Consider the following 13,214-nt stretch of genomic DNA (forward strand, 5'->3'; position numbering starts at 1 on the left):
ATGTAAGTAGGCTGCGGGCCAAATTTGGCCCGCGGGCCAGAGTTTGACACCTATGGTTTACAGGGTAGGAGAAATTCCCAGAACACCGGAATGAAATAAATAAACATTTCAGCAAATAATTTTGTCATTAATTCAACGGAAATTATATGTATATGTGTGTGTGTGTGTGTGTATTTAAATATATACAGGGGAGTGCAGAATTATTATGCAAGTTGTATTTTTGAGGAATAATTTTATTATTGAACAACAACCATGTTCTCAATGAACCCAAAAAACTCATTAATATCAAAGCTGAATGTTTTTGGAAGTTGTTTTTAGTTTTAGCTGTTTTAGGGGGATATCTGTGTGTGCAGGTGACTATTACTGTGCATAATTATTAGGCAACTTAGCAAAAAACAAATATATACCCATTTCAATTATTTATTTTCACCAGTGAAACCAATATAGCATCTCCACATTCACAAATATACATTTCTGACATTCAAAAACAAAACAAAAACAAATCAGCGACCAATATAGCCACCTTTCTTTGCAAGGACACTCAAAAGCCTGCCATCCATGGATTCTGTCAGTGTTTTGATCTGTTCACCATCAACATTGCGTGCAGCAGCAACCACAGCCTCCCAGACACTGTTCAGAGAGGTGTGCTGTTTTCCCTCCTTGTAAATCTCACATTTGATGATGGACCACAGGTTCTCAATGGGGTTGAGCTCAGGTGAACAAGGTGGCCATGTCATTAGTTTTTCTTCTTTTATACCCTTTCTTGCCAGCCACGCTGTGGAGTACTTGGACGCGTGTGATGGAGAATTGTCCTGCATGAAAATCATGTTTTTCTTGAAGGATGCAGACTTCTTCCTGTACCACTGCTTGAAGAAGGTGTCTTCCAGAAACTGGCAGTAGGACTGGGAGTTGAGCTTGACTCCATCCTCAACCCGAAAAGGCCCCACAAGCTCATCTTTGATGATACCAGCCCAAACCAGTACTCCACCTCCACCTTGCTGGCGTCTGAGTCGGACTGGAGCTCTCTGCCCTTTACCAATCCAGCCACGGGCCCATCCATCTGGCCCATCAAGACTCACTCTCATTTCATCAGTCCATAAAACCTTAGAAAAACCAGTCTTGAGATATTTCTTGGCCCAGTCTTGACGTTTCAGCTTGTGTGTCTTGTTCAGTGGTGGTCGTCTTTCAGCCTTTCTTACCTTGGCCATGTCTCTGAGTATTGCACACCTTGTGCTTTTGGGCACTCCAGTGATGTTGCAGCTCTGAAATATGGCCAAACTGGTGGCAAGTGGCATCTTGGCAGCTGCACGCTTGACTTTTCTCAGTTCATGGGCAGTTATTTGGCGCCTTGGTTTTTCCACACGCTTCTTGCGACCCTGTTGACTATTTTGAATGAAACGCTTGATTGTTCGATGATCACGCTTCAGAAGCTTTGCAATTTTGAGACTGCTGCATCCCTCTGCAAGATATCTCACTATTTTTGACTTTTCTGAGCCTGTCAAGTCCTTCTTTTGACCCATTTTGCCAAAGGAAAGGACGTTGCCTAATAATTATGCACACCTGATATAGGGTGTTGATGTCATTAGACCACACCCCTTCTCATTACAGAGATGCACATCACCTAATATGCTTAATTGGTAGTAGGCTTTCGAGCCTATACAGCTTGGAGTAAGACAACATGCATGAAGAGGATGATGTGGACAAAATACTGTATATGTATATATATATATATATATATGTAGGTATTCACTGACCAAGTGCTCAGTGAATACCTCAGGCAGCAGAAACCCAAGAAAGAGGAGGGAGACGAGGAACCATCATGGAAGGACAGGCCCCTGCACGGTATGTACCACCGGCAGATAGAGGAGGTGGCTGATATCCAGAAATCCTACCAGTGGCTGGACAAAGCTGGACTGAAAGACAGCACAGAGGCACTAATCATGGCAGCACAAGAACAAGCTCTGAGCACAAGCTCCATAGAGGCTGGGGTCTATCACACCAGGCATGACCCCAGGTGCAGGCTGTGTAAAGATGCCCCAGAGACAATTCAGCACATAACAGCAGGGTGCAAGATGCTAGCAGGCAAGGCATACATGGAACGCCATAACCAAGTGGCCGGCATAGTGTACAGGAACATCTGTGCCGAGTATAACCTGGAAGTCCCGAGGTCAAAATGGGAGATGCCACCAAGGGTGGTGGAGAATGACCGAGCTAAGATCCTGTGGGACTTCCAGATACAGACGGACAAAATGGTGGTTGGCTAACCAACCGGACATAGTGGTGGTAGACAAACAGAAGCAGACGGCCGTAGTGATCGATGTAGCGGTTCCGAATGACAGCAATATCAGGAAGAAGGAACACGAGAAGCTGGAGAAATACCAAGGGCTCAGAGAAGAGCTCGAGAGGATGTGGAGGGTGAAGGTAACGGTGGTCCCCGTGGTAATCGGAGCACTAGGTGCGGTGACTCCCAAGCTAGGCGAGTGGCTCCAGCAGATCCCGGGAACGACATCGGAGATCTCTGTCCAGAAGAGCGCAGTCCTGGGAACAGCTAAGATACTGCGCAGGACCCTCAAGCTCCCAGGCCTCTGGTAGAGGACCCGAGCTTGAAGGATAAACCGCCCGCAGGGGCGTGCTGGGTGTTTTATATATATATATATATATATATATATATATATATATATATATATATATATATATATATATATATATATATATACACATATATACATACACACATATATATATATACATACATATATACATACACACACATATATATATATATACATACATGTCCCTTGTTCTGTCTTGTTCGCTTTTATTCTGTCTTGTTGTGGCCTGTTGTCATCTTATGGACTGGCCTTGACTGACTCCTGGTTTTATAGTCTTTTACTCGGAATTGTTTGATATATTTTAATCTTGTGTTTATAAAGAACTGTATCTTAGGGTGTGTTTGTTTTATTTATCTCTTTTATTAATTTGTTTAACGTTTTATGCTTTGTTTTGTTGCTTTAGTGGAGGTGCGGCCGCTTGTTGAGGGGCTAGGCACGTGAGGTGGAATCCCCTCCCCGATGTGTGAGAGTGTACACACCGGGCATAGGTAGACTGCACCATTTAGATTTCAGTGTGAGTGACAGTGAGGTTTGCAGTGGAACTATACGGGTCAGTAATTGGTGGCACCCTTGGGCACTTGAGGTAGGTTGCCTCCTCAAGTGGTCGTTCTCCACTATTTGTTTAGTTATTTTATTGAGCAGTTATTGTTCTAGGGTAGCATCGTGACAGCGAGATGTCTGCAGATGTTTCATGAGTTGTCCTGTATTTCCATTCTCTACACTGACCGTACACTACGTGCTGTCTTTTTTTTTTTTTTTTTTTTTCTAGGTGGCATGAAGTTGGAATCATTGATTGAATCTAAGCATCATCAGCTTAACTTCAAATTCATCTCTGCTACACTTGATGCAACTTAACTCTGACCATGAAACCACAGCCACACGGCAGTCACACACTGCACTTTACTTTGAATTCACCACAGTTCCCTCTGAACTGGCCCCTGCAGGGCCAGCTGGATACTGAAGTTCTGCAACCACAACTTGTGGACACCTGCAGTTGTCATGGTGCTGTGCCACAAAACATAAATATAAGAAATTAATAAATAAAAATGCCAGCCCACTTTAACCGTTGATTATGGCATGCAGCGTTCCCCTTTTCATCTCTTTGTGTGCCACATACCCTGTTGATTAATAGGTGAACAGGACTGCCTTTCATGTGTTACTGTTTAGGCTTTAATCTGTTTCCTGTTCGAAGGCCCACAGTGACCTAAAAATAACTGCCTTCAAATCTGTTAAACCAAAAGTAATGAGCCTGTTGTGAACATGTAAAAAGTGAAAGAACAGAAATTTGTTTAAAAATGTAAGGAGTAAAAAGCTGTCAGAAAAATAAATACTCAAGTGAAGTACAGCCTCCTGAAAAATTTAAGTACAGTAATGAAATATTTTGTTCTTCGTTACTTCCCACCTCTGGATATTGCAATGTGCACTCTTGAGACAAAGCAGGCATGGACAGCCCACTAACCACATATCTTGCATAGAGAGCTGGTTCCTGCTTACCAAATAAAGGCTTGTTGGAGTTGCTGCTGTCCAGTGTATAAAACTCATGCCATCTCTGATTTGTGGCCAGATCTGCTCTAAATGTCCCATGTAGTGGAACACAGACATTTAACTGTTGCAAAATTTAGGAAGTGCATTTTATTTAAAATGTTTTGGTGGTTTCTAATAGAATTTGACATTGCACAGATATAAAGTAACTGCAGACCGCTTATAAATCTGCAAAATGTTAATTTTTCCTACTCAAGCTTTAATTCCATACTTTTTGTCCACATCTTCACTTGTAGTGGGTCACTGGCCCACCAGGGGGGGCTCATGCCACAGATTGAGAACAGCTACTTTTAACAGCTCACTGAACCTGAAGTATAGAAGATACAGACTTGTTTTTAAAAAGTGTAAGACTCGTGATGGACAGCTTAAAGAAGCATTAAAAGTAACAAAGAACCACACCACAGGGGACAACAAAAGTCTGGAGCGTTTTATTAATTTATTGTCTACAAGTGATTAATATTGAGTGTTACATTAAAAGTGCTGTGAAAAAGAGGTATGCATTTCAGTGTCCAGCAGTGATCTGTGATTTTAAACCGTAAATAAACTACTTAAAGCATTGTTAATTGTATTTAAACTGTAAATTTAAGCTCCTAGGACCTGGCGTCCACATACATTTTAGGACATCACATTTTAGGGTTGTCTAGACCACAATACTACGTTTTTTTTCTCTACAAGGGCCCAATATCCACTTGCGAGTACATATTGCTACTGTTCTATCAAAATTTAAAGCGAATGTCCTCATATGTGGATCTCATTTTTCTTAGAAATGAAAATCAGGTTAAAAAAAAATCACATATTTCTTTGTTTTTTTTTTTTTTTTACAATCATCAGGTCCCAATCAGCCCAAAGAGAAATTAAAAATGCATGCCATGAAAGAGTTCAGGTCTTAGGAGGTTAAAACCCTTACATATAGCCATGCAGAGTTTCTTTTTGATGCAATGGGAATAGAAGCACAATACTTTAATATAATGCAAAGAAAAAAAATCCCTCTTTGAACTTTAAGTTCATCACTGAAACAATCCAAGTTGGTAGCAGTAAATCTGCATCATGCCACAGCACAGAGCACTCCAACTACATAACCATGCCCACAAGTGAAGTGGAAAATCTAACCATGCAAATATTATGTTAATAGTATAAACACTGTTAAACTGTTGCCGTCTCTTTTGCATATTTGTTTCATTATCTCAGCTTGTGTTTATCACATGTGCAATATAAAATAAAGGTGGGAATGCTATTCAATTATGAAGCAGGGTTATTATGGCATTAAATCTGAAATTGTGTCTAATCGATATCAATTAGAGGATGAGCAGTAGAATGACACATTTGAAATTTGAGCCTCATATCCTGTCATGCTACGAATGTCAACAGGATGTCAAGAGAAAGCTATACTGGATCACTGGTTTTGAAGAACAACCACACCCTTACTTGCCATTGAATTTTAACTTCATTGAAATTTAGCACAAACGAAAGCTCAAATATGGCCTTAAATGTAATTATTTGCAATTATAGTTTTATAATTATATTTTTCAAAATGTGACATCTAAACAGATACGGGTTCATGGACGGTTGGTAAAACAAAACTTGTTTGAGGTATGAGGTAATGTCTCCTGTTATTTACTCCTCTGTCAGAGTCTGACGAAACATGGAACAAAGCCCAAGACAATAAAAAGGTCCTATTGTGACTTTTTTTCTAACAGTGTATTTTCATTCTTTAACTTCAGGAGTGTTGCATGAATCACATTTCAGACGACTTGCTTGTTATCTTTAGCCTTTCCTCCATGCTAGCTGTCTTCTGCATGCTACTTTCTCTTAGCCAAAGCCAGGAGTTATGTTCCAACTGGAGAAACGGTCAAAGAACGCTCAGACTTCACTACACCAAGCAGAGTCAGACTGACAGCCTTTCAGTATCACCTCTAGGAAATAAACATGTTATGGCTAAATATCCCTTTCTGAAGAAAAAGTAATGCATGCACAATGTTAAACAAAAAAACAAACAAACATTCAGATTACAAAAACAACATTTTTCTCCTTGCCTGAGTAAATAATTGTCCATTTAACTGGGTAAACCATCACAGCACACATCCAAAAGATCGCAGTCCCGCATATCACTTTGAGCTATGATCACAATTTAAAACTTGTCAGGCGTGTGGACAGTCGGCTGAAAGATGCTGTTTGAGTCTTGTTCCACAATATGAAGAGTTCCTTTGCTCGTTTCTGGAAAGTTTTCCCTACTAAGACGTAGAGAATGGGGTTAAGGACACTGTTGAAGAAGGCAAAGTACGTAGAGATCTGTTGGACGATGGTCAGTGTGATGTGGCATTTCAGAATGCCAGTGTTTCGGAGCACATCTAGTATCTTTGTCACGTGGAATGGCACCCAGCAGATCAGGAATGCCAGGAGAACTGCCAGGATGAGAGTGGTGGCCTTCTGATCCGTTTTCTGAATGTTTAAAACCTCCATTAGCCTCTTTCTCAGAGTTTGAATAATTTTGACAGTGCAGAACAAAATAATGATAACAGGGACGATGAAGCTGAATGTTATGGTTGTCACCTCAGATGCCAGATATTGATTTTGTGGCAAGTCAAGTGAACAGTGAGTAAGATTTAACTGAGAGTTGAATTTTAACTTCCTGTAGATGAATATGGGGAGAGCAAAGACCAAGCCAAGACCCCACACAAACAGACATCCCAGTTTGGCATAAAACGGCCGGCGTATCCTCTCATGGGAAAGTGGGTGCACCAGTGCCACATAACGATCTATGCTAACCAGAACAAGGAAGTAAATGCTACAGAACGCATTCATGTAGATAACAGCTGATGTCACTTTGCACAGGCTTTCACTGAAAGGCCAGTCAAATCCCTTTCTTGTATATTCAGCCCAGAAGGGCAAAAAGCACACCAGAGCAAGGTCAGCTCCAGCCAGGTTGCTGAGGTATATCTCAGCCACAGTGCAGGCCTTCTTGTGGAGGCAGAAAACCATCAGCACAAACACATTAAAGATGATTCCAAGCACACTGATGACCAGGATGTAGGGTGGAACCAGAGTGAAGACCAAGCTGTTGTCTTCAGGAATACAATGGTCTTCTCCTGTGTTACTTTGGTCTCCAGACATCTTGACAGAGTAAGAGTTGGAACGGATGCTGCAGAGAGAGGACAGCAACACAGGTAAAACATTATGAAATGCTATGTTATATGGAACACAGCGATATACTTCATTGTCATTAAAACTCATAATGCAAAAGCTGTTGCTGTATTTCCAGTTCGTTCCTAATAAATAAACACTGTGGCAAGTTCAGGCACAGAACCTGTTTTGGTGACTCCTGAAAGAAAATCTTTTTTTTTTTTAAATGAACTTTTCTCACCATCTCTAAATCCTTAATAAAATTCAAAAACAATGCCATCACTTATTCAATTCAGGGAGTGTGGGAGGAACCCAGAGTACCCAGTGAGAGGATAGAAACACTATGCAAAAGGTCCCCGACTGGATTTGAACCCAATAGCTTTGTACTTTGAAGCAGCAGAGCTTACCACTGCACCACTGTACTGCCAAGCCTAACACTGAAGTTGCTCTAGGCTCATCCAATTAGACAACTTACTATGACGCACAACGTATTTTCCTTCTATTTCTCATAAACTTTTATCTACTTTCTACCATAGTTTGTGTTTTCCTTTGCTTACCCATGAACCACTTGTTTCTCTTCTTTTTCCACTCATCTCCCAACTATTCACAGTAAAGATGGCTAGCCCTTCCTGAATCGGGGTTTGCCAAAGGCCTCTTCCTGTCTCAAAGAAGTGTTTCCCCCCAGGGACTTGTATGCGTGTCAGGTTTTTCTCTATCATAGTCTTCATCTTTCACTATAAAGACCTTAAGGGAACAGTTTGTGCAAACTGGTGCTAAATAAATAAAAATCAACTGATTTTCCCCCTTGCCTAGACATTTAAAATAGTAAACAAACAAACAAACAAACAAAAAAAAACCCTCCTCAAAAAATAAAAAAACCTCAATCTTTCATAGAAAATTGATTTTCTATGAAAATCTGGTGTTAATGACAGATAATTGATGTCTTGAGTAACATCAACACCAACAATAACTCAAACACTCAATCCTCTAAAGGGTTGCTGAACTTTGTTTTTGTTGCTTTTAAAACTTTTTTGTATTAAAAGTACTTAATTCTAACACCCCCCTGTCCCCCACGCCTATGTAGTATTTTGTATTTGTTTTTGCACATAAACGATAACAACCCAAAGGTATTCACATTTTAAACTTACTGCGGTTCAGCAAAACAGAAACCACATTGAATGCAGAACTTTTCCATATCTGTCACTTAACGCTGCATAATATGAAAAGCAATTGCACAAAAGGATGATTAACGGTTATCAGCACCAATCCAACAACATTTTGCCTGCATGTCGCCTCCACTGTATAACTGCGGGGCATCCACAGTTTCTGTATGTTTTCTCAGCAGCTTTAAAACAATTTTAACTGAAATGCATGAACGCTTAAAAACAAAACAAAGTGGCAAAAAACAAAAACTCGTCATCATGTGTGTGTGTTTGTATTAGTCTAAATGTTTAATCGTACTTACTCGTTTTGGTTAAAGGTTCTCAAAACGCTAAACGTGTTGAGACAAATCCAGTTAAGAATCTGCAGTTACACCTGACAGAGTTCATAACCTGCACAGCCAGAATATTAACTCAAAACTTTGTTGTTATTTGTCACAAGTAATGATATAAACAGTGCCGTAGCTCCGCAAACGCACATAACGCACACTGCGTAGGGCACCAAATGGCCGGTAGGGCACCAAAAAAATCAGGGTCGTAAAAAAAAAAAGTAAACCATATTAATACTATAAATATCATATGCATTAATATGGTTAAACAATACAAAAGCAACATAAAACAATTTTCCCGAGAAAAGGGGTGAATCTGCTTTGTGCCCTGTCTCCAGTCTCCTCCTGGTGCCCCCCCACTCCCAGTGGTCTGTTCTATAATTGGTAAACACCTGTTTGAACATGGCCTCGAAACGGCAACAGGAGTCGGGAGCGGAGAAAAGAAAGAAGAAGAGGAAGCGTGATGAAACTCAGGCGTCGCTTGCCGGTAAGGCAATGTTTAAATAATAATAATAAAAAAAGTTCATTATTGTAGCCCTTGCTTGCACGCTCATGTCCGTCAACTCTGTGATAGCTCCTGTTAGCAGTGTTCATACTGTGTTAACAAATGTTGCAAATGATTGATGTTGGGTAGTTTGTTTACGTTGTGGATATGAATATAGAATGGACTACTAAAAGCAACTCATCATGGTCACTCAATTGACGGTTTTCAGATAACGTTAGCAATCGTGACTCACGATTGCTAACGTTATCGTGATTCGTGAGACTAGCATTTCCCTCCTCAGGTTGCTAGCTGGCTAACGTCATGCATGCTACTGATTAACCTTAACTTTGGGATAGGTCAGTGATGCAGTCAAGTATTATTATCAGATTAGACAAGATTACTTTGTATGTTGCTGCATTTCAGGATATCTATAAAGACGCATATCTTATTTATGCCATTGACGTCTGAACACATAAATAGTTCTCGTCTTTCTTTAGGTTCATAGATCAAGGGCGACATCTGTTGGTGAAACTGTAATATGAAACCTATATCTTCCAGTAATATAGATTTCCTACTTGCGCATTTATATCAAATTATGTACAGCATGTTTATATTGCCATTTGCCATTATGAAAATCTATACATGTAAAATATAGTTAGTAATTTTTAAATGTACCAGTGACTTACTTAATTTATTAGTCTTATAATGCAATCTTTCGTAGGCCTACTGTAGATTCAAAATTGTATTTCTGTAAAATCCCTGAATATTTTCTCTTGTATGCAGGGTCAATGCTTAAATATGTTCAAGGAGGATCTCAAGGACAGGATGAACCATCCAGTAGTAGTGCCATCCCTGGACATCAACCACCAGCCATTGTAGACCCTGCAACAATCCCTAGCCAAGAAGAACAAGAACCATCAACCACCAGTTCAGGTACAGTTCCATACACAAGTACCACTGAGAGTCCTGTCACTGAGAGACTATCAGAAAGTGACACTGTGGAGACAAGTGTGCCCCCTTCAACCGATCCTGCTCTTTGGCCAGCTCACATTGTAGATGCTGATCGTGTTGAAATTGTGCGGAGAGGTCCTTTTAATGTCAGCTCTGATTTTAATTTTCCAAAGGGGCCTGATGGAAGAGCATTTCACACTAGCCTTAAGTTCAAAATTCTTCCCAATGGAGAAAAGGTTCACCGGAGCTGGTTAGTGTACTCACCGCAGAACAATGCTGTGTTCTGCTTTGCATGTAAGCTTTTCAGTGTGAAGGATATAAAGCTGAGTACAGAGGGCTTCAGTGACTGGTCGAACATCAACATCCGTTTGAGGGGTCATGAGTGTAGCCAAGACCACATACAGTGCATGCTTAAGTGGAGAGAACTGGACACACGGCTAAAGAAAAGCATGGCAATAGATCAACAGGAGTTGACCTTACTAGAGGCAGAAAGGAAAAAGTGGCGAGAGATTCTCAAACGATTACTCTCAATAACTCTCTCACTGGCTTCCAGAAATTTGTCTTTTAGGGGCTCTTCTGACTGTCTTTATGAGCCGGACAATGGCAACTTCTTGAAGGAAGTAGAGCTTATGGCAACATATGACCTTGTAATGGCAAATCACTTGGCCAACATAAAAGATGAAGGTTCCCACACACATTACCTCAGCCCTGAGACACAGAACGAACTAATTCAGATTATCTCTTCAGAAACATTCCGCGCCATTGTGAAGCAAATCCAGTTGGCAAAATACTTCTCCATCATTCTTGACTGTACTCCAGATGTGAGTCACACTGAACAAATGTCAGTCATAGTACGCATTGTTTGTTTCCAAGCACAACCAGATATTAAAGAATACTTTCTTGGCTATATAAATGTGGAGCAAACAACTGGCCTTAACCTGTCCAATGTTGTCCTTGACAAGTTGAAGGAGCTTGGCATTCCATTTGAAAACTGTCGAGGACAGGCCTATGACAATGGGGCCAACATGAAGGGGAAGAAGCAAGGTGTTCAGGCCAGACTGCTACAATTAAACCCGAGAGCATTGTTTGTGCCTTGTGGAGCTCACACGATGAATCTGGTCATAGCTGATGCTGCCAAGTCCTCTCCAGATGCAACTGGCTACTTTGGGTATTTGCAGAAGTTGTTCAATTTCTTTTCCAGTGCCACCCAGCGATGGGCCATTTTAACAAAACATGTGAAATTGACACTTAAATCTTGGAGTGACGTTAGATGGGAAAGCAGGCTTCAAAGTGTAACTGCTGTCCGGAGTCAGACAAAAGAAGTGAGGGATGCTCTCCTGGAGGCCAGAGAAGCTGTAAGTGATGCAGTCGCAAAGGTGGAGGCTCAAGTGCTTGCTGAGGAAGTAGCCTCATTTCGATTTTTGATTTGCTCCATCGTGTGGTGTGAACTTCTTACAATCACAAACCAGGTGAACAAGTTACTACAGTCCAGCTCCATGCAGCTCGATGTTGCTGTCAGGCTCATTGACACTGCCAAAAGTAACCTCTCTAAATACAGACAGTCTGGGTTTGATGAGGCTGTGTCAGCTGCCAAAGAACTCTGTGAGGCCCTGAACATAGAACCACAGTTGAAGGAGAAAAGGCTCAGGAGCACAAAAAGGCAGTTTGCATATGAAGCTGTTGATGAGCCCCTCCATGATGCCCTTAAAAAGCTTGAGGTCACATTTTTCAATTGTGTTGTGGACTCTGCTTTAATCTCCCTACAGGAGAGGTTTGAGACCATGAATCAAGTGAAGGAGAAATATGGAGTGCTGCTTGATTTCAGCAAAGTGAATGGGATGTCCAAGGAGGATTTAAAAAAACACTGCACTGAAGTACAGAAGACACTGACAGATAAGGGAGTAGCTGACATTGATGGACCTGAGATGATGCAGGAAATCATCAACCTTCCTCAGCTGCCACCACAGACGTCTGCTTTGGAAATGCTGTCATTTTTACATGACAATCAGCTTCAAGAGGTATATCCCAATCTGTGGATTGCTCTGCGTATTGCACTGACCCTGCCTGTCACAGTTGCCTCTGCTGAGCGAAGCTTTTCAAAGCTCAAACTCATTAAAACGTACCTGCGTTCATCAATGGGGCAGGAACGTTTAAGTGGTCTGGCTGTTATCAGCATCAATGGTGACGTGGCTCAGAAGCTATCATATGATGACCTTATAGCTGATTTTGCAACCAGAAAATGCAGGCGTGTGCCTCTCTAGGCCCTAGAGAGGCACACCACGCCTGCATTTTCTGGTTGTCAGAGTATGCCCTAGAGTCTAGGGCATACTCTGACAACGAATTGTAAAAATGTTTAACATAGTTACTTAAGGAATGTGGCTTTTGTGTTCAAATTCTTATTTTTCTTATTTAAGTTTCTTATTTAAATTCTATTGTGAAACTATTTGTAAATATATTAATAATAATACTATTATATTATATATATTATTTTTTTATAAAAAAAATTACACATTATTGCCAGGCTCTTTGTTCTTGTTCCAATGTTCAATTTTTGTTTCAGTATTTATTTGTAACAGTATTTTTAACCTCCTTTAACCTTATTTATTTGTTTAACTGTCATGTTTGTTGTTATTTAATTAAACAAATTCCACTGAGAAATTCAAAAGTATTAATGTTTTTTTTTTTTTTTTTCAGTGGCGGGGGGGGGCTTAGGGCACCCAAATGGCTAGCAACGGCCCTGGATATAAAGCAGAAAACACTTTTCATTATAAATCATTATGCACACTGTTAAGTTGTAGTTGTGATTTAATTAACCTTAAACTGCAGAAGAAAAAAGGTAAAGAAAAAAAAAACACAGACAGAAAAGTAAAAAACAAGTTTGTTCATACCTTGTACGCAAGAGTCTGTCCTCTAGGTAAAAAAGAAAGCGTACCAAAAATCAACTATACACATCCAACACCTTGTGCTACTGACTGTGGCTGTCGCTGACTTCGAGGGGAAAGTAAACCGATGGCTC

The 13,214-nt window shown here is 40.6% G+C and overlaps 1 pseudogene across 2 annotated transcripts; it reads right to left on the reverse strand.

Moving 5' to 3' along the window:
* Positions 1-4,625: 4,625 nt before the first annotated feature.
* On the reverse strand, positions 4,626-13,214 carry LOC146646885 (B2 bradykinin receptor pseudogene; annotated as a pseudogene). 2 transcript variants are annotated; one of them, XR_014908766.1, is made up of 3 exons: positions 13,087-13,214; positions 8,740-8,827; positions 4,626-7,293 (listed from the first exon to the last, which is right to left on the reverse strand). The product of XR_014908766.1 is annotated as a B2 bradykinin receptor pseudogene, transcript variant X2 (transcript). The 2 variants fall into 2 exon arrangements; XR_014908765.1 differs by lacking the exon at positions 8,740-8,827.

The sequence above is a fragment of the Rhamphochromis longiceps genome, linkage group LG19 (genome assembly GCF_057381845.1).
Source record: "Rhamphochromis longiceps isolate RC_006_pf linkage group LG19, R_longiceps_female_GT1.1, whole genome shotgun sequence".
Classification (NCBI taxonomy): Eukaryota; Metazoa; Chordata; class Actinopteri; order Cichliformes; family Cichlidae; genus Rhamphochromis; species Rhamphochromis longiceps.